The sequence below is a fragment of the Pinus tabuliformis genome, chromosome 5_2 (assembly GCF_031772625.1).
Source record: "Pinus tabuliformis cultivar Carrire ecotype Pingquan chromosome 5_2, CPIR1, whole genome shotgun sequence".
NCBI classification, from domain to species: Eukaryota; Viridiplantae; Streptophyta; class Pinopsida; order Pinales; family Pinaceae; genus Pinus; species Pinus tabuliformis.
In genome coordinates, this window is record NC_142306.1 from 388,241,071 (window position 1) to 388,260,723 (window position 19,653).

General features: G+C 38.3%; 1 pseudogene across 1 annotated transcript in view; it reads left to right on the forward strand.

Moving 5' to 3' along the window:
• Positions 1-19,653, forward strand: part of LOC149159148 (polyadenylate-binding protein RBP45-like) — a 132,090-nt pseudogene that overhangs the window by 73,106 nt on the left and 39,331 nt on the right. The window contains exon 2 of the transcript XR_016261742.1: positions 19,290-19,525. The product of XR_016261742.1 is annotated as a polyadenylate-binding protein RBP45-like (transcript). The remainder of the gene's footprint in view (positions 1-19,289; positions 19,526-19,653) is intronic.

The window sequence follows — 19,653 nt, forward strand, 5'->3', positions numbered from 1 at the left end:
GTGAAGAAGAAATATTGATCGAGAATGTCTCATACCATTCTCTACTGACCCGAAGTCAGTCCCATATGAAGAGAGTGTGTCATACCACTCTTACTGATCCTAGATCAGTTCCAAAAGAGAGTGAGTTATATCACTCTTACTGATCTGAAGTCAGTTTCATTGATCCTAGATCAATATCACAAGAGAGTGTCTCAAACCACTCATACTGACCCGAAGTCAGTTTCATTGATCCCAGATCAATATCAAGAGAGTGTCTCAGACCACTCATACTGATCCCAGATCAGTTCCAAGAGAGAGTGAGCTATATCACTCTGATTGATCCGAAGTCAGTTCCAATTGATCCCAGATCAATGTCAGTCATCCTAGCATAGGGAGTACGGTAGATACACGATGCGTCCATCGGTACTACTATGGTCCCTAACCCCATTTTCCTACTCATTGGCCAAATGAGAGTTACTTCCCATGAGTCCCAGACTGCATGGGTAGGATGCCTTGACAGGAGAACCTCTCATCCTGTCCACAAGTCGCCACGGGGTATCACAGGGGAAGGCTGAACCATTCACCCTGTACACAACGCACCACTAGGGGAGGGTGAGTCCCCCTATGGTCGCTTGTCGCTCCAAGAAGTACCCCAAGCCCCCCGGAGCTCGCAGAACTCAATGCATGCATCATACAGGACCGTCATAAGAGGGTCTCTCAACGACTCCAAGTCGTTATGGAAAGTCACAAATTTGACCTTTCCTCAGGGCTTCGATAGAATGTCTGCGACTTGCACATCGGTCCCAATGCGATGGAGCCTTCTTGCTCATCGATGTACCATATCCTAGATAAAGTGGTACCTGATGTCTATATGCTTGGAGCGATGATAACACACGGGATTCCTCAACAATCAAATCCCCCTCTGGTTGTTGAAGCATAAAAACTATGCTGAAGCACAAAAACTGATAGCTTGAAAAGTTAATATGTTAAAATACACATAGGTATTTGTAATAATAATTTATTAATATATATAAAATGTATAAGTTGATATGAATGTTACAATGAGGCCCTGCTTTTATACCTAAGCAAGTGACCTTTCATGATTAGGCATGTCTTTTAGACATGCCTTTTCAGTTAACTTAATGACTATTTAACTGTTAACATAATCAATTTTTGATTATTAATATTTACATTTATTTATTTTATTTATTTGTTATGAATTATATTCCTAACATAGCCCCTTCCTTTAGAAGTTTTGTCCTCAAAGCTTGTTGATGAAAGGACTTGATCTCTTATCTGCCACGAATGTCTTCTTTTCACTTGACCGCTAATACTTTCTTCATTTGACTGCGTCATTGGTAGCTCATCTTCTATGATTTGTTGGTAACTCTGATTTGAGTCCAAGGGTTATCGATTTTTTTTTTTAAATAATATATATATATATATATATTTTTTTTTTAATAATAATGATATTTTAATATAGTTTTTTTTTTTTTTTTTTATAACTATATTTTTGTTTTTCTTTTTTTTAATAACTCATTTTTTTTAATAATCAAATTAATTAATTATTTTAATAATATTATAGCTTGAATACTTGTAACTACCCACGTAACATCGTTCCACCCACCGTATCTATTGGTCACCATGTATCATTTACCGTTCAACAATCACCTATTATCTAGTCTCCCCATATCACCGTTTAGTGAACGAATCGTCTTATCTGTAGACAATGATGGGAGTTACGTTTTGCGTATGTGCACGAAGGATCCACGACATAATTTCGTTGAGCACGAGGGATCAACAAGCAGGTATGTCGAGAATGGGGGATCAGCGTGGGGAGCAGGTATGTCGAGCACAGGGAGCAACAAACAACGGGGGAGCAGCGTGGGGGAAACAATGACATTTGCATAGCATTCCAGTCCTGCCGTGAAGACGACAATCTCATACAACCCTGTGCTACCTAATTTATGCAACAATATGTCCACGCCAGGCCTTTTCGACACATACAGGGGTTTGTTGCTGCCCTCAAGATATAGGGTAAAATCATAGCCCACTGGCGTTGGTGTATAAGCGGAGTGAACCAGAGTTCCGTCCAAGTCTAACACAAGTGTTTTCTTATTTGGATTTTCTCCTGACATGGGAGGTAAAATGCCACCCGCCTGGCAATTCAACCCTTCGTTCTTACTATTGTCATTCAAAGGTGGTACAGGAACGTGTGGCTCACTAACATGCACGTTTGATGATTCATCTTCATCTTGGCGGAGTTCTCCATTGGCATTAGGGTTGGCGCTGGAAGAATGTGTTTTGAAGAATAGAAGGCCCTTGTCCACCAAGCCTGCATGACTGCATGCAGATAAGATATTAATGAAGGTGACAGACTTTTCCTGAATTCCCCCATAGTTATACTGGTCCATGAATAAAAAAGAGTGCCAAAAACACTGAGGCTCTAGCTCAATCCATTCAAAAAGTTCCCTACTTTGAAGGGTTTTGAGAAGGTATTCACAATAACCTTGAGTTGTTATTTCATTCACTTTCCCTGTATCAATAATGATTTTGGAGAAACTTGCATAGATGGTGGTTGCCCCAAGTTTGCAGAATTCTGCTATTAGTAGAGCAAATACTTTTTGCATAACCTTTTGTAGAACTCGATGAAGAGTTGGATCATGTAGCTTTGACTGTGGATTGCAAGACCAACGATATATATGTTGCAGCAAAGCATCTGCAAAAATGTTTCCAGAGGAAACTGCATCAGCTACACATCCTTGAACCATTTGCTTCAAAATATGAAAGGGAGGTGCCCAAGAAGTTGCTTCATCCCAATACTTGTTCCCTTCCTCAAAGTTCCAAATTGGACTGTAATAATCTAAAAAGTTTTGGTAATTAAAACCCAATTCATTCAAGAGATCTGTCATATCTCTGGTGCTCAACACTTTAATGTAGGCGGAAATAACCTTGAGACCTAACTTTGGACTCAACATTGTGTTGTTATTATTATTATCTTGAGAAGGAGGGTTCTTAGACATTTGTATTAAATTAATTTTACCAACTTTACCCAAGACTTTCTTCAATTCTACTTCATCAACTTCTTTATCAAGACCATTTGTAAAAAATTCAAATTGCTTTTGTTCCTTCCCATCCTTTAAGGGAAAAGGAATGTCATTAATTCCATGTTCATCATATTTTTCAGTTTCTTCAATAGTGTTCCCGCTAGTAGGCTCATCCTTATCTTTAAGAACACCTATATTCTCATCATAATATGGAATTGTCATAACTTGATTTTTTGCAGAATTTAGTGATTCTTCATGAATAATTTCTAGAGGTTCATTTTTTTCTTCCTTGCTTTCACCTCCAGTTGTCACGTATCCACTTTGATTTTTGGTTTCATTCATGTTATTGTTGACTGCCTTTGCTGCCTCTGCTGACAGAGGTTTTGTTATTTCTTTAGATATAATAACAACAACCTCATCATCATCTTCTTCATTTGCATCATCATCTTGATCATTTCCTGCAACATCTTCATTTTGATATCTGTCATTCTCATCTTCAACATTATAATTATCTAATGCTTCACCTTGTTTCATTTCTTCACTGTCGCTATTGTCTTCCTCTGCATAATTTTTCTTTACACATGTTGAAATTTCTGCACATGAGTTTTCTAAACGTTGAAATGCTTCTTGAATTTTACTAAATTGCTCAATGCATTCAGGACGTGAATGTAATAGCACATTGTGTGACGAACAACATTCAAAGACTTGCGTGATTATATCGTGTGCCATGGCTTTGATACCACTGAAGCATAAAAACTATGCTGAAGCACAAAAACTGATAGCTTGAAAACTTAATATGTAAAAATACACACAAGTATTTGTAATAATAATTTATTAATATATATAAAATGTATAAGTTGATATGAATGTTATAATGAGGCCCCGCTTTTATACCTAAGCAGGTGACCTTTCATGATTATGCATGTCTTTTAGACATGCCTTTTCACTTAACTTAATGACTATTTAACATAATCAATTTTTGATTATTTATATTTACATTTATTTATTTGTTATGAATTATATTCATAACAGTTGTCACAGAAGATCACAATGGTATCCATCATGTGTCAAACAACTCACTGAAGAGCTTCCCCAACCAAGCAGCTTCACACGAGGTCATACTCGTAGCTATGTTTTTGGCCTCAGAGGTGCTCAAAGCAACCTTCTTCTGCTTCCTGCTCATCTAGGATATCGAAGCAGAACCCAAAGAGAACCAACACTCACAGGTGCTTTTGCGATCCTCCACACTGCCTGCCCAGTCAGCATTTGAATAATCATGCAGCTTCATATTTCCAGTAGTGTATCTCAATCTATGAGAGATTGTGCCCTGAAGATATCTCAAAAGATTCTTGGCACCAATCTAGTGAGGCTCAACTATATATGAGCTCAACATGCGAACTGCAAAACATATATCCGAACGAGAGTTCACCAAGAACATCAGTGCTAGAATGAGTTTATGGAACTCAGAGGCATTTCCCAAGTCAGATCTGGAATCCCTACCACAACTTCTGAAAGTTAAGATCCATCGAGGTAGTCACGGGCTTGCAGTTCACCATTCCAAATCCGGAATCCAATTCCTTCTTACTTTTGTAAATGAGAGGGTCTGCACCTGTTAGAAAGAGGTTGTCCTTATAAGGTGCCAATATGAGAGGTCTATCATCCACAAATTTCAAGCAATGGTTTGGATCGGTTTCACTCCTAGTGAATCTCAACTTCATCAGATAGTTGTTTATCCTTTCATACCAAGCCTAGGGTGCTTGCTTCAAGCCATATAGGGCTTTCTTCCACCTACATACATGAGATTCTCGATCATGAATCTCAAACCCCTCGGATTGTTCCAAATCTGTGGACCTGCTACATGAGGGGAATGGTCCCCTTGTAAGATTTTCCTTTGGTACATCTCGGACATGTACCTTCATGCTCTTCTTGAATTCAGGCATCCTTGTCACCCTCTAGCTCACATCGGGTAGGGCCCCATAATAAGCAGACCTCCGATGTTATAGATGAGATGTGTCCACTGGCATGGTCCCCAATGGACTTCCTGCAACTTGATACAAATTGCCAATTCTGAACTCAAGGATAAAAGCATCTTTGAAAGTTCTATTTTTAAACACGTACCTTTCCATCGAGGAATGCCACCTTGAAACTTTTGAGTTCCATTGCCAAAATGGACACTAGGTTCTTCTTGCGATCAGGTACATAAAGAGCTTCTTTTAAATGAATCGAGTTACCCTCATTCAATTGAGAGGTGACATTCCCTACACCCTTTCTGGGATAGGTGGCATTGACTCCAAGTATAATCCCATGATTGTTTCCATCTCTACCAAATTAGAGAGACCACCCTTCTATCCGATGAAGTACCTTGAAGCACTACAATCAATAAGCCAGATTCCCAAAGAGTGTGGAGGAGAGGGCCAATGTAAGATAATGCTTCTTTATCTTATCAGAAACAACATTTGATTCTTCATACTTGGGGTTTCTTGCTTTCTTTGAAGAGTCGGCTATTTCCTTGATGACCTGCATTACCTATCATTCCTCTGATCATTGAAGATGTCCCTAGAATGATTGTTATCATCATCAAGTGATGTGTCCCTACGATTCGGACACTCCTTCACATAATGGCCGAACTTATTATAAACAAGGCATTTGCCTTTCCTTCCACCCTTAGATCCAGACTTCCCATTGAAGTGATCTTTAGCTAGGCCATCAGAAGCTTTCGCTGCGCCATTCTGATAATATTCTTTGCTTCGACTTCACCCTTGGTGAATTTAAAGAGGGATGAGGAATCCATTGAGGCTTTGTCCTTTCCCAACTGTCTTCGGTAATTGCTCTTTCACTCTTGCTTGGGCTTTGTCTTCACCTCAGCTCTGATACCATGTTAATTTTAGGTATGTTCTATGCTTACAACAAATTATTTCAATTTTCACAGTTAGCTCAATATCTTTTCCAGATTAGCAATCACATCAACATAATAGTAAATTGCTGATAGAACATAAACATAAATTGCAGAAGACAAGCCAAGACAAGAGGACACAAGATGTGGCGCTAGCTAGGGACTAACCCCAATGTGGGGAAAACCTTGATCAATTCTTCTTATATGTTCTTCAATAGTTCAGCAGAGAGAGAGAGATAGTAGATATACAACAGAAGTCAACACTTTGACTTATCTAAATAAGAGCATAGATCATCTCTAAGAAGATGATACATGAGGTAGCTGAACTCAGTTGAAGACATGCTGCTTCCACTGATTCTCCAAGGTGAATCCATCACCTATCATTGTGCTGCACCTCATCATCATGCTGCACCCGTCATCACTATGCTGCATCTCATCATACTTCATTAATCATGACTGTACCCATCACTGTACTTGCTGCACTATGTTGAGCTCTTCATTGCACTATGCGCAAATGCATGCTGCAATACCTCATCATCCTACTGCTACAATACCTCATCACCCTGGTGCTGCAATACATTCTTGTTGTTGCTATATGTCCATTACCGTGCTGTCCCATTGTTGCATCCAACAACACTAATCTACACCATGCTTATGCATCGCTGCTCCTATGTGCACTATGCTACACTGTACAACATGCTATGCATTGCTGCTCCTATGTGCACTATGCTGCACTATACAACATGTACTCAGACTATGCATCATGTACCCATGGCTACTCAACACACTGATCCAAAAAAGGCCAAATCTTTGACACAACTTCTGCTCCAAGTCTGCTGTATTGCTGTCCCTAGTTAGGGCATGTGCATGCTGCAACATCCCTTAAATACCTACACAAATAGTCTCCCTTTTGTTGCGGCCTAGTCTTGAAGAGGTGCTAGCACCCTTGGTTGCTGTCCTGGGCAGAGATAGCCCCTAAACAACTCCACGCTACCCTCCAAAGAGAGTTAGGACCTGCGGCCCACCTACAACACCATATGCTACCTTTCCTTCAAGAATTCTGCACCCAAGACACCACACAGGCTGAACCAGCCTCTCCTTGACTCAGCCCTTTAGGGAGCTTTATCGGCCTTCCCTCATAGCAATTCGGCCCTCAAACATACCCTAGAAACAACCCTAAAACACCATGCTGTTCTGTCCCTTTTTGCTGGTTAGGGCATCCTTTAGACATCTCTTTTCCAGCGTCTAAGGGTTGTCTCAAACATCGTATAGATTAGGGCATCTAGGGTATGATAAGACAACGTTTAGGGACAACTGTTAGGCATGTTAGATCTCCCTTTGAACTGTGGCCAAACCTTCACAAGACCTGCAGCTAGGGCATCCTTCTTTTACTGCGAATAGGGTCTCCTTCTAGACCTGCGTTTAGGGCTTCCTCCTCTTAGACTTCTCTTCCACTAAACCCAAAACAAGTGGAGAGAAATCAAGAGTGAAGTGTGTGTACAAATGACTATCAAGTCACCTCCTTTTATACTAAAACGTTGACCACATGTGGGGGTTATTTGGTTGCTGGCCGACCTTGACGAATTGTTCCATAACACAAATAAATTCATATCTCCATGAATACTTATCGGAATCGGATATTCTTTAGATCAATCCTCACCTCTCAATGAGAGGAATCCATGAAAAATATCAGCTGCCATAAACAAGATGACCCACATGGAGTTTGGCCCTAGTTGCCAATTTTAACAAAAGTGAACTTGTCTTTAGGGATTTTAATTATTTTTATTTGTAAAGTGAGTGGAGGAAGGATCATAGAAAGAGAGCCTCCTCCTCACTTCATTATTCACACATGTGAATTCAGCGTCTCAGAAGCGTGCAACTTGATTGTTACTCACTATCTAGGCATAATGTGATCTTTTTGGTATGCAATTTGTCTTGGATGTGATTTTTGGCTTGGAGACACTATTCTAGGATTGAAAGAAGAGATATTGTGGAAGAATTTTGTAAGTTTATTGCTATTTTTTAATATTTTGCATGCTTTAAATGTTTTAAGTAGGGTTTCTATTGCTCCATGACTAAATGCTTATTATTTGTGAAACTTTGCTTCATTATTGCATGTAGAATTATCTTCTTCATAGCCCATAAGGTAACTACTTATGTGCAAATCTTATAATTAATTTCTTCCCTCACAAGAATAATAACTAGGGTTTTACAAGTGGATGCACTTACTTCAACTAGGTCCTTCCTTGGCATTTAATTCCCTTAACACTTTATTTGCCCATTGTAGGTTAATGCACTAGTCTCTAAAGTGTGTTGATAACCTTAAAATCAAATTAAATTTCTCTTAAGCCCTATTTCTCCTAAATGGCTAGGGCATTTGCTAGGGTTTTAATGGCATCTTTCTATGTAAAGTGTAACTTTATTGCATGGGAGTGGCTCTTAATTGTAGGATAGTATGTGTAAATCCTAGTAAAGCAAAATCTAGCATCATAAACTGTCTTGTATGCCCAAATAGGGTTGACATCATCCCTATTTATTGTTGTTACACATCTAACAACCCTAAAACATTATTGTTTGCATTTTCCCTAGACTCTATTGGAAATCCTTGGTTCCCTTCTTGTTGAAGATCATTTCAAGGATTTTTCTAAGGCTGCTATATGCCATTGCATGTCCTAATAAAGAACATCAATCAAACCTCAACTTATAGCAGCCTTGCCACAAGTTTAACCCTAGAGAGCTTGAACCCTAACTTTGAATATCTTGGTCATCTTAGGTGCTTCCAAGCCCTCTATCTACCTTTAGACCTCCAAAATAAGTCACCTTGAACCATAGTAGGGAAGCCTCCCTTCTGGTTGAAATCCCACTAAACAACAACAGGGAGGTCACTAAAGTGTCAATGGAAATCCTTCCTCATTGTTCTCATAGAGTCTGGTCCTTGCTTGGTGAATCCCCTCACTAGACTTGCTAGATTTTGCGGCAACAAGACCAACACCCCTTTCATCCCTAGATGGATAGCCATGACCTAAAGAGTCGATTGTAGAGGCAATGGTTTAATGTGTTAATGGGTTAATGCATATATTTAGTGTTCCATGGGGATGCGTCCCCCAGGGTCAGGTGCACACACCCGTCGCACCCCATGCACTTGGGATGAGGAGTCTACTGGGGGTGCATTTCCCCACGCACCCTTTTTGGGGAGTCTTGGGGAGACGCAAGGGGGTGCGTTTCCCCAATGTGGGGGACGAGACTCCCCAAAAGGGGTGCGTCTGGGCGTCCCCCCTCAAAACTTCAATATCTAGTATATAGTATATGGTATATGGTAATATACTAGTATGTTTTGCTTTCAATTTAGATTCTAGAATGATGAATGATGAATTTAATTTTTAAATCAATGTAGATTGTAGAATGATGAATGATATGGATCAATGTATTTGAATATTTCATTATTGAATTTTTTTATTGAATCTCATGGTATGGATGAATAATGAGTATGTCATATGAATGATGTATGTATCAAAATGAATGATGAGGATGGATCAATGTATGTCATTATTTAATTCAATTATGAATTTAAATTTTATGTGTGGATCAAATTTCAATTTTCAATGTATTGGTATCCATATTACTATTAGTCTATTTAATATTTATGCTTTCATTATTGAACAATGAATATGAACTTGAATTATATATATGTTATGAAACTAGCTCAAGAAAAGATAGAAAAGAAAGATCAACGCCTTAGAATTCAGCCTCTTCGAGGGGCAACCTCCTTTACATTACATAAATGAACAATTCTTGGATGATACAAATGACAAAACCTCATTTCTATATATAGGAGTCTAAGGAGTCACAATATAATCCAGCCGACCTAACAATAATAATATAAAGCCACAAAAATAACAATAGAGGGATTCTATGGGGCACAGAAATAACAATATGGGGGTAATAGGGGCACAACAATATAAATAAGGGGTATAACTACAATAGTAATGGGGTAATCACTAGTATTATAGTGACCCAACATGCCCCTCTCCTTCAAAAAAGTGTTGTCCTCAACGCTTGAGTAGTTCTGGATACTTCTGCATAAAATATTCATCCTCCCATGTGGAATCTTCAGCAGATAAGTTCTTCCACTTGATAAGATACTCTGAAATTGATCGATTTCGTAGCTGTCGAGTTCTTGTTTCTGTGACTGCTTCCGGTTCCAATATAATTTTTCCTTCCTCGTCAAGTTCTGGCAATATTGTTTGAACTGGGAGCTTGTCGCCTATAACCTTCTTTAAACATGAAACATGGAAAACTGGGTGCAATCGAGACGCTGCAGGAAGCTCCAATTTGTATGCCATAGTACCAATCTTTTGCAACACCTTGTACGGACCATAATACTTTGGTGATAATTTATTATCCTTCTTAGCTTGCTTTAGGGACATTTGATTATATGGTTGTAGCCGTAGGAATACCCAATCACCTACATCAAAACTTCTTTCACTGCGATGTTGATCTGCCTGTTGCTTCATTCTATTTTGTGCCAACACGAGGTTATCCTTTAAGAGTTGGAGGACTTGTTGTTGATGTTCGATGTGATGTTCCACTCCCTGAACCTTAGAATTTTCTCTTAAATATGATGTGATGGATGGTGGTTGGTACCCATAAAGTGCCATAAATGGGGTCATTTTTGTTGCTGTATGGAAGGAAGTGTTATACCACCATTCAGCCAGAGGCAACCATTTGACCCATTGTGTCTGTTTATCAGATACAAAGCAACGAAGATATCCTTCCAAACATTTGTTTACTATCTCAGTTTGCCCATCAGATTGAGGATGATAAGATGAGCTATGAGCTAACTGAGTACCAAGACAAGAAAATAATTTTGTCCAAAAATTTCCAGTGAAAATGGGATCTCTGTCACTTACAATAATCTTTGGGTTTCCATGTAGCTTTTGAACTGTTTCCATAAATGCAGTAGAAACTGTACTGGCTTTAAATGGACGTGATAATGCACAAAAGTGTGCATACTTGGTAAGTCTGTCAACTACCACCATGATGACACTCTTTCCCTCAGACTTGGGTAAACCTGTGATAAAATCCATTGAAACCTCCTCCCAACGTTGGCTTGGAATGGATAAAGGTTGTAATAGACCCGGTGTCTTAATTGTTTCAACTTTATTTTGTTGGCAAACCAAACATTCCGCCACAAACTTTTGAATATCTGATTTAAGGCCATCCCAAAAAAATTCCTTCTTAACCCTGTGGTAAGTTTTTAAAAATCCTGAGTGCCCTCCTAAGGGAGAAGTGTGCAATTCCATAAGAATATTTTGTTTTATTTTGTTTTAGTTGGGAATTCTTACAGAGGTATAAGGGATCTTTGTACCATAACGAATCATTTTGCCAGCTAAATGTATCAGAAGTACTGGAATCTTGTTGTAGCTTTCGAATAAGTGCCCACACTTCCTCGTCATTCTTCCATTCCTCCTTTGCTTCGTTTATCCAATCTGGTTGAATAATAGAAATGGCACACAGCAATGCTTCCATATCCTCATCCTTTCTTGAGAGTGCATCTGCCACCACATTTTGCTTCCCTTTTTTGTAGATGATTTCAAAGTCATAACCCAACATCTTTGTGACCCACTTTTGTTGCTCTTCAGAGGATAATCTTTGTTCTAAAAAGTATTTAAGGCTATCATGATCTGTTTTTACCTTGAAGTGTCTTCCCATTAGGTAGGGTCGCCATTTCTTAAGTGCATGGAGTATTGCCAACATTTCCTTCTCATAAATAGCTTTGCTTAAAAAATTTCCCTTGATTGGACGACTTTCAAAAGCAATGGGTCTTTCATCTTGCATTAGAACAACACCAATTCCATTTCCTGAAGCATCACATTCCACAATAAAGGTTTTTGTGAAGTCCGGTGTAGCTAAGACCGGTGCTTGGCACATTGCCTCTTTAAGATGTTTAAAGGCCTTTGTTGCTTCCGGAGTCCATGAAAATGAATCTTTCTTCAATAATGTTGTTAGAGGTGCTGCTATTCTCCCATAATTCTTAACGAACTTGCGATAATACCCTGTCAACCCAAGAAATCCTCGCAGATGCTTTATGGATGTGGGGATTTTCCATTCCTTAATGGCTTTAATTTTTTTAGGGTCTACCTTAACTCCTTCATGAGATACAATATGACCCAAATATTCCACCTCCTGGACTCCAAAGAAACATTTGGATCTTTTTGCATATAATTGTTTCTCCTCCAATAGTTGTAGCACCCTGTCAACATGTTCAACATGATCCTTCCAAGACTTGCTGTAGATTAGTATATCATCAAAAAATACTAACACAAATTTTCTAAGGAATGGTTTGAAAATTGAATTCATCAAACCTTGAAATGTTGAAGGTGCATTGGTAAGGCCAAAAGGCATGACCAAAAATTCATAATGACCCTCATGAGTTTTAAATGCTGTTTTCGGAATGTCTTCAATCTTCATTTTGATTTGATGATATCCCGAACGAAGATCCAACTTGGTGAAGTAAATTGATCCATGCAATTCATCCAGTAATTCATCAATGACAGGAATAGGGAACTTATCTTTAATAGTGAGCTTGTTGAGCTCCCTATAATCTGGACACATGCGCCATGATCCATCCTTCTTGTGCACCAATACTACTGGAGCTGAGAAAGAACTTTGACTCGGTTGAATTATCCCAGCCTCTAGCATTTCTGCAACCATACGTTCAATTTCACTTTTTTGGACATAGGGATATCTGTACGGCCTGATGTTTGGAGGAACACTTCCTGGAATCAAATGAATAGCATGATCATGGTCACGCATAGGTGGGAGACCTTTGGGAGTCTCAAATACCTTGGAATGATTGTCCAGGATTTTTTGGAGATCTGGAGAAATAGATGATTCCAATGTGGAAACATCTAGCGAACATAATTGTACAATTACACCTCTTTGCTCCTTTTTTAGAAGCTTTGTCATGCCATTAGAGCTGATTATCTTTCCTGGTTTCCCTGCAATACCCCTTAATTCAACTTCCTTTCCTTCCACAGAAAATTTCATGAAAAATTCTTGAAAATTAAAAGCTATTGTACCCAAGGATTGTAGCCATTGGACTCCTAGTACAACATCAACACCTCCCATTGGAATGGAAAGCATTGGGCTAGTCAATACATATTCTCCCATGGATAGCTTGATATTATGGCACTTTCCAGAACAATTTATTGTTCCTCCATTTGCAATCATCACTTGACACTCTGGTGCTGGATATAGGAAGCAATTCAATTCTTTTGCTACCCTACAATGAATAAAATTGTGGGTGCTTCCTGAATCAATCAACACTATTACCTTTTTCTTCTTGATTTGTCCTTCTATCTTGATGGTTTGAGGAGTGGTAATTCCCGCCAATGCATTACAAGATATGGTCGGATTTATTTGTTCTTCATCTAGGCTTTGTTCCTGGAGTATATCTTCTTCTTTTGACCTTTCTTGCTCCTTTTCTTCTTCCTCTTCACAATCTATGTAGAATAATATCTTCTCAGCACACTTATGACCTTTAGTGTATTTGCTATCACAACTGTAACAAAGCCCTTTTGCTCTTTTTTCTTCCAATTGTTGTGGTGTCAACCTTATAGGTTGTGGAAGACTAGGGGCAACAACACTTCCGTCTTTATAGTTGTGAGTGGTATGCTTCCTGGTTGCCATAATTTTGCTTTCCATTTTTCTTGCTAACTTGAATGCCTTCTCTAATGAATCGGGTTCCCAAAGGCGAACATCATGTTGGATATTATCCTTTAAAGACCCTATGAACACATCAATCCTATGCTCCTCTGGAATATCTTTTACCCTTATGTTCAATTTTTGGAACTCCTCAATGTGCTCCATTATTGAACCCTTTTGTTTGAGACTTATCAATTGGCTAAAAAAAGTGTTTCTTTTTGTATCCTCATAATGTGCTATCAATTCTTCCGTAAAAATTGCCCAAGTGATAAATTGTTTACGAGAACAAAGCCATTGATACCATACAAACTGATTTGGTTCCAAATATAAAGTTGCCATACGTACCTTTTGTGTGTTTTGCACATTATTGAGATCGAAGAATTGCTCCATCTGTAGTATCCATGTGGCGGGATTCTTGCCATCAAACTTCCTCATATCGATTTTTGGAACATGGTGAGTCTTCGATCCAACATTAGAGTCTATGGAATCATGATTAACATTTCTTTTGTTCTCATCATGAGTTTCCTTTAGTACTCTTTCACCCTTAGTGACCATTTCTTGTAGCAACTTATTCATGTTTATTTTCAATTCTTCCATCTTATCATCCATGCCATCAATTTTAGCGTCCATGCCATTCATCTTAGCTTCCATGCCATCCATCTTAGCTTCTACGCCTCTCTTTAAACATCCATCTTAGCTTCTACACCTTTCTTTAAACCATCCATCTTAGCTTCTACATCTTTCTTTAAACCATCCATCTTAGATTCTGTTCCTTTTTGTGCAAGGGACAATTGTTACACTTGGTTTTGTAATTTTGATATATCATGTTGCATTTCTTCCTCTTCTTCATGAGTCATGCTAGAGCTTTCAGGTTCCTTACTAGGTGTTTGCATTTTCTTTCTTCGGGGCATCAGTTACCGATAATAATGCTCTACTATGCCCTTTGAATTCCTTCAAAATAAATTTTCAAACCAAGCTTAAGCAAAAATTTAAAAAAATCTACACACCTTTTTTCACTTTGTAGGAGCTTGATATTGCCTCTGATGTATCTCTGTACTTTCCAATCATCTAGTTCTGAAATTGTGACCTGTAGTAGCTCTCTGTGTCCTCCTTCCAATGCCACCAGTCTGATCCAAATTGGATTCTCCAAGAAAGAGTTATGCACAATCTCCCAAGATGACCTAATTATAGACCTTTCCAGAAGAGTGAACTTGTATGAAGTGCCACGTGTACAATTTTCGACCTTTGGTTCTGAAACAGATACACAAGAAACTACAGTCCGTCCTCTTTCTGTACCTTCTTACGAAATTTCAATCCGATCCCTAGAGAGAAAGTTATGACGATTTTCCCTAGGTCACCTGTTTTGAATGTAATTCAGGAGTCTGCAAAAAGACCAACTTCCTCAGAGCATATCTCCGCAAATATCGCGCGAAAAGATCTGAAATTCGGACCCAAGGTTCAGCGCAATTTCTTCTCAAATGGGTTTTTTTTGCGACTTCTGAAACATGACAGAAAAAATGTTATAGCGAAAATGCCACGATGACCTGTTTGGAGCAGCGAAACCCTAGAATTCAAAGCTCTGATACCAAATGTTATGAAACCAGCTCAAGAAAAGATAGAAAAGAAAGATCAACGCCTTAGAATTCAGCCTCTTCGAGGGGGCAACCTCCTTTACATTACATAAATGAACAATTCTTGGATGATACAAATGACAAAACCTCCTTTTTATATATAGGAGTCTAAGGAGTCACAATATAATCCAGCCGACCTAACAATAATAATATAAAGCCACAAAAATAACAATAGAGGGATTCTATGGGGCACAGAAATAACAATATGAGGGTAATAGGGGCACAACAATATAAATAAGGGGTATAACTACAATAGTAATGGGGTAATCACTAGTATTATAGGGACCCAACAATATATATATATATATATATATAAAAATAAAAAATTATATACCCTGATGTCCCCCCACACCCCTGAAATTTCCCTAAAGTTTGAGGGTACTCCCACACGTCCCCCTTGTGTGTCTCCCTGCACCGGAGTCTTGGTGGAACATTGTATATATTTACAAAGGTATAAGGTTGATATTAATGAGTTCTGCAAACATCGTGATTTTATTGCGAAAAAATCGTGGAATTGCGATTTTTTGGCCTAGACGATGTTTGCCATTTTTTACCAATGTTTTGGTGGGTATCTTCATATTGCCAATGTTTGTCGATTTTTATTGATATTTTCTTGATTTTTACGATTTTTTGGTTTTCCATACCCTTAAGATTTTATCCCGATGCTGATATTGACAATATTGATATTAATAAAGTTATCAACATTTTCAATTTTGTGGATTAACTAATCTTAACATTAATGGGCTTAAATAAAATGATATTAAATGACGATTAATGTAAGGGAGTAAGATAATGATTCACTAATACAACGTTAATTAATCAATATTAATTACCTATTATATGATATAATTAGTGTTTATTAATTTTACCTTGGATTAATTAACATCATGTTGATAGTGTTAATTTATAATTAGTATTAAAGCATTATGTTATGTAACAATTGGGGGCCCTAAGACACACATATGGTTTTTCTTTAGTTATTTAACATTATTTACTTACTGCACATTGTGATTAATTAACCCCAACTAGTCAATCTCCTTAATTAGGGTTAATTAATTAAGGACTTAATTAGTGGGAGAGTTAGGTAATGTTAGTTAATTTAAATACTTAGTAAAAATATTAATTAATGATATTTCAGGGGAAGGGTTTAAGCATTTTAGGAAGTTAACTGAGGGTACTGGTGGATACATTGTAGCACTAGCTTAGCTAGCAATGAGAGAGAGTTTAATAGGTCACTCAAGGCTCACACACTTAGTATCAGTAACACTTGTTACAAGCATGTATAAAAAGAGAAATTATGACTACCCCCTATTCTAGCCTCAAGAGGGGCAAAAGGCCCTCTTCCCAGATTAATTCTAAATTACACAATTCTATGGGCATTCCTGCCACTTGTCCAAAATCAGGGGCACAAGGCCTCAAAAGATGACCCTTCACAAATGAAGGAGTAAAAGGGGGTGTTGGTGCAATGCCCAGCCTCAAAAGGCCCTTCAACTGCATAACTTATCCCAGAAGTCTTCAGATCTGCTCATCCAAAGCCTCTAAAGTGGGTTACCCCAAAATTCATAGTATTGTCCAAGAAGGGACTTACCAAAACACACACAACCTCCAAAACCTCTCCAAAGCGGGCAATCTGGTTTCAATACTCTAACCTCCATGTCATCAGACAAATGGACACACAAGCCCTGAAATCACCACAAAAAGCCCTCCATAAGGGCTATTCCTCAAAACAAGGTATGGGATCAGGATCCCAATTAATCTTTTATGTAGACATGTGGGTCAAAATAAGTTTTGAAAGTGGACTGTCTACATGACATGTGTGCAAACATACTCCAAGGTGGGCCTTCATGTGGGTGAACAGGGCTTCAAAATACATCACATAGCCACCTCATATATTTTCAAAGGTTCAAAACCCTTTTCAAACATGACAAATGGATCTTTAATGGCGGCATACTGTGAAGTCATGGCCCATAAACAGCTCCAAGAGAAACGACTTGAATTCACACCAAGTTTAAGGCTGTAAGAGGTCGGCTGAGAGATCATTGTGATATGGATGATATTAAAATTTGTATATTTTATTTATATTTTAGTAGACCAGTTCTTCATCTGGTTTTCTGGCCGATTCTGGTATGGTTCCTCCGCTTGCACTGGTAACTTTGATGATCACTAAAGTGAAAGATCATTGAGGTACAGATCAATGTTGCACGAAGCGGGAGCGAAGCGGAAGCGTTTTTTGGAAGCGGAATCGCGGAAACGTCATTTTCCAAAAATCTAGGAAGCGAAGCGTCCGCGGAAGCATCTGCTATATATATATATATTTTTATATTTTTTTGCATTTATACTCAAAACAAACATCCCAAATAGCAAATTAATTGTAGAAGACATGAAAACATGCATATTTTTGCATAAATCAAGATAGATATGGCATCCATTGTACATTAATGATTAATTATTCGAGCATCAACCATTTAGAATCTAGATTCTTCTCCTCTTGTCTAGCCTTTGCCTCTACCTCGATTGTCTAAGGATATTAGTCAACATTGCCCAATTTTGATCAAACTACCTAACTCAAGACTTAAAATATGGTAGAAAAAGCTTAAGATGCTTGATCGATGATTTTGACTTGATTGAAAGGTAATTTTTTGCTAAGGGCGTGCCACGTGACAAAGGAGTTCAACAATTAACACCACCAACACTAGGTACATATAGGGCTTGGTGCTCTTGATTAAATGCTAATCGCATACCTTCATACTTGATATAATCTAATGAAATGCCACAATCCCATTGATCCTGAATTCCTGAAAACTATTAAGTCTGCTGAATTTTGAATAGGATATGAAATTCTATTTTCTCCATATGAAGTCCAATGAGGCTGGAACCACTCTCAAACATCCTGAGTCATTTCATGGTAATGTTAAAAATTTAAGTAAAAGGATGAAAATGAAAAATAAAGGAGAATGTCACTTTTACTTTAAGAATTTAACATTACCATGAGGGAGCATCTACTATATTTATATTTTTTTTTGCCTTCATTCGTCACCCTAACCCAAGGTGGACCCACCCCCAACAAGCAAACTCACCAAAAATAAAAATAAAAATTGAAAAAAAAAACGATTTTCTAAACGCTTTTCCGGAAGCTTTTCCAGAAGCGTACGGAAAGCGTACGCTTCCCCCTCCGAAGCGCCACGCTTCCGACGCCCGAAGCGCCGTACGAAGCGCGCTTCGGCGCTTCGGAAGCGCCACGCTTCCGAAAAGTCCAGGAAGCGGCAAAAAATGCCGAAGCGGCGCTTCCGAATTCGGAAGCGCCGCTTCCGGCCAAGCTTCCTAGGCGCTTCCGTACGGGACACGCTTCGGGGCTTGGAACCATGGGGGGGGGGGCGCTTCTTGCAACACTGGTACAGATAATATTAAAATTTGTATATTTTGTTTATATTTTAGTAGACCAGTTCTTGATCTGGTTTTCTGGTGGATACTGGTCTGGTTCCTGTGCTGGTACTGATAACTTTGATGTTCACTAAAGTGATAGATCATTATGATACAAATGATGGAATGTATTCATAGACAAGTCAATCTTCTACTTTATTAATGACAGAAATAAGAACATTAATGCTTCTTATTTACTTCCTCTGTGTTGTGATGCAGTGAAACAATTTTATTATTTTTTAAACCACATACTAGTAAGTGCTGATTAGGTTTAATTGAACAGTATTTTTTGAAGCAGAAACATTAGAACCTCTTGCAGTGCCAATCACAGAAGATCTAGCTAGTTTATTAACTCTGGCTATACAAGTTCAGATACTAATAACTTCGTCTATAATGACTTTAACAGCTTGAACTTTTGTAATGGGAGTATAGTGTACAACTGGTACACTGGTACCTTCTACAGGATTCACAGCAACAATGCTCTGGTCTGCTAAAAAATTATCTATAAAAATCAGCCACTCGAGATATTTTATTTTGTTGATGTAATGATATGCAGGTATCTAAGATTCTTTATTTGTAAAAACCACACACTAATTACACTGATTGTGCCAGGATAACAGTCGCAAGGTCTTTGTCAAAGCTCTGATACCGAGGATCTGAACTTGAAAGCTGGAAACAGAGAAGCATAAAAACAATAGATACCCAAATGTGAAGGAACTAACTAAGACAAAAGATACACAAATTTGAAGGAACTACTAACTAGCCATGTCTTATAAGAAGCCAATGCGAAGATCTAATTATATCCGAACAGGAGGATCTCAAAAGTCGTGCATATCTGCTACCAGAAGGTATGTTTTCCTTGGACCTAGCTTTTGGAGAATTCTTTTCTTTCTTATAGGAGCTGTAATAGAAATAGAAAAATAAGCTGCTTCATTTAGTGGCTTTATCTTAATTAAGCTTAGTTTCTAAATTGCAG